Source organism: Nycticebus coucang, chromosome X, assembly GCF_027406575.1.
Source record: "Nycticebus coucang isolate mNycCou1 chromosome X, mNycCou1.pri, whole genome shotgun sequence".
Lineage (NCBI taxonomy): Eukaryota > Metazoa > Chordata > Mammalia > Primates > Lorisidae > Nycticebus > Nycticebus coucang.
Window position 1 is genome coordinate 82,311,098 of NC_069804.1, and position 3,168 is coordinate 82,314,265.

General features: G+C 36.7%; 1 non-coding gene across 1 annotated transcript; it reads right to left on the bottom strand.

Moving 5' to 3' along the window:
• Window positions 1-2,382: 2,382 nt before the first annotated feature.
• Window positions 2,383-2,544, bottom strand: LOC128578845 (U1 spliceosomal RNA). Its single transcript, XR_008377949.1, has one exon. It is a non-coding gene; the product is annotated as a U1 spliceosomal RNA (small nuclear RNA).
• Window positions 2,545-3,168: the final 624 nt, after the last annotated feature.

Consider the following 3,168-nt stretch of genomic DNA (forward strand, 5'->3'; position numbering starts at 1 on the left):
AAGTAACATAGGTACCACTTCCTCTTTAAAGGTTTGGTAGAATTCTGATGTGAAGCCCTTTGGTCCCAGACTCTTCTTTTGGAGGAGATTTTTGTATAGTTGATTCTATTTCAGTACTTGATATATGTCTGTTCGCCATTTCCAATTCCTCTAGTTAAATGTAGGAAGTTGTTGTGCTTCCAAGTATTGATCAATTTTTTTTTCAGATTTTCAAATTTTCAAGAATAAATTTTTGTGTTGTATTCGTTAAGGATTCTTTGGATTTCTGAGATGTCTCTTGTTATTTCACCTTTATCATTTCTGATTGATTATATTAGAGACTTTAATTTTCCATTTTGGTTGGGTAAGCCAAACATTTATCAATTTTATTGAATTTTTCAAAAAAAAACTTTTTGATTCATGATCTTTTGAATAATTCTCTTGTTTTTGATTTCATTTAATTCTGCTCAAATATTAGTTATTTATTGTATTTTCCTGGGTTTGGAGTTGGAATGTTGTAGCTTTTCCAATTGCTTAAGCTGTCCCATTAAGTTATTTACTTGTTTTCTTGAGGAAAGCTTGCAATGCTATAAATTTCCCTCTTTTAGGACTGCCTTTGCAGTATCCCACAGGTTCTGATAATTCATGTCTTCCTTATTGTTTTGTTCCCCAAATTTGGCAATTTCCTTCTTATTCTCGTCTATGACCCAGCTATCATTCAGCAGAAGGTTATTTAGTTTCCATGTCTTTGTATAAGTATGCAGATACCTGTTATTGGTGAGTTCAACTATTATTGCATGATGATCTGCAAAAATACAGGGAATCATTTCTATCCTTTTGAATTTGCTAAGTTTAGAATTGTGACATAACATGTGATCAGTTTTGGAGGATGTCCCATGGGCTGATGAGAAGAATTTGTATTCAGTTTTGTTAGGATGAACTGTTTTGTAGATGTCTATTAAATTCAATTGTTATATAGTGAAGTTTAAGTCCAAAATTTCTTTGCTTAGTTTCTTATTGGAGGATCTATCCAACACTGCCAAAGGGGTGTTTAAATCTCTAACTATTATGCTGCTGGAAAATATTAAATTATTCATGTCTGTTAGGGTCTCTCTTATAAATTGAGGAGCATTGTGGTTGGGCGCATAAATTTAAATAATTGACATCTCATCATGTTGAGTGTTTCCCTTAACAAATATGAAGTGGCTATCCTTGTCTTTCCTTACTTTTGTTGATTTAAAGCCTAATGTATCTGCAAATAAATTTGCCACCTCTGCTTTTTTCTAATTTCTGTTTGCCTGGATTACAGATGTCCATCCCTTCACCCTGAGTCTATATATATATCCTTGAAGGTAAGATGGGATTCTTTTATGCAGCAGATATCTGGCCTGAGTTTTTGTATCCAGTCAGCAAAACTTGCCTCTTAAGAGGACAATTTAAGCTGTTCACATTAATTGAGAGTATTGATAAGTCTGTTAAGGTTTTGGTTGTCAAGTTTTTCAAAAGTATGGTGGACATTTTAAATCTTTTCACCACTGTGGAAATTGGGTTTTGATCAAGAATTTCAGAGTGAGTTTACTTTGGTGGTAGAGCATTGTGCTGGTCATTATGGAGAATGGGTCTGAGAATATCCTGAAGAGCTGGTTATTTGGTTATGGCAAATTTCTTCAATGTGTGTATGTCATTAAAGTATTTGACTTCTCCATCATAAATGAAATTCAATTTAGCTGGATTCAGGATACTGGGCTGAAAGTTGTTTTGTTTTAGGAAATTCAAGGTTGATGAATTGTCTTCTGGTTTGAAAAGTTTCAGCAGAGATCTTTGCAGTCATTCTAATATTCTTCCCCTTGTAGTTTATGTTGTTCTTACGTCCGGCTTTTTGCAGGATTTTCTCCTTCTTATTAACTTTCGGGAAGTTAATTATGATGTGTCTAGAAGATTCTTTATTTGTGTTGAGTTGTGCTGGGGTTCTAAAGCTGTCTGCTATCTGAATTTCAGTATCTCTTGCCAGGCTTGGGAAGTTGTCCTCGATTATCTCTTGGAGTAGAATATCTGTGCCTTTCAGACTATCCTCTTCTCCTTCAGAGATTCTTACATGGCGAATGTTTCCTCTTTTGGAGAGGTCCCACAATTCTCTCAGGGAATGATCAATTTTGCTCTCCACTTCTCTTCTTCTTTGAGTGTTTGGGAGCATTTAAAAGCTTTGTCTTCAATGTCAGAGATCCTTTCTTCTGCCTGCTCTATTCTGTTACTGAGGGATTCTAGTGTATTTCTCAGATTGTTGAGAGCTACAAGTTCTTGACTCAATGTATTAACATTTTTGGTGATTTTTTCTTTAAATTCATTGAATTCTTGAGACAAGTTTTCAATTGCTCCTTGAATTTCTTTTTTTTTTCTTTTTCAAGGGAAAGTGCAAATGCAGTTCCCCACTACCACAAATTATGCAGTCAAGTTTCCCACATTTGGGGAAATCTCAGGGGTCAGCATATCTGGAGTGCAATGGATAAGCCTCTCCCTGGGAAAACCATCTTCGTGATCATGGTATCTCCCCTGCCAGGTAAGTATTGCTCCTTGAATTTCTAATTCCAACTTTACCTCCATTCTGTTAATCTTATTTGCAATCCAAATTCTGAATTCAATTTCTGAAATCTCAGCCATATGTTTATTAATGGGATCTTCTGTTGTGTCTCCTTTGTCATTCCTCGGGGGAGTTGATCTGCTCTGATTATTCATGTTGCCAGAATTTTTCCACTGACTCCATCCCATGATTAGTTTTAACCATTTGGCTAGAGAAGCTGGTAAGGTGAAATCAAATTGAGGGTTCCTGGAATTGTAATTAACCAGCCCTTTACCAAAGATCTGGGACTGGTGATTGCAGCTTTTCTCCTAGTGCTTTACAAGGGCACTACAGCCTGAAACTCTGTGGACCTGCTTGGTGCAATGGGGCTAGATGACTTTGACCTGTATTTAGCTAATCTCCATATAATCCTTGTGAATCAGTTGCTTTGGGCTGAAATCTCAGCTGTGGAGATATAGAAACACCTAAGACACCCTGCCCCCCCCCACAGGCAACAACTGGAAGAAGAGAACCCCACAATCCCACAACAACACAACCAACAATACAACCAGGGTACAACCTTGTTGGGTCCCTACCTGATCAGCCCTGGTCAGGAGTTCCAAACCAATTGT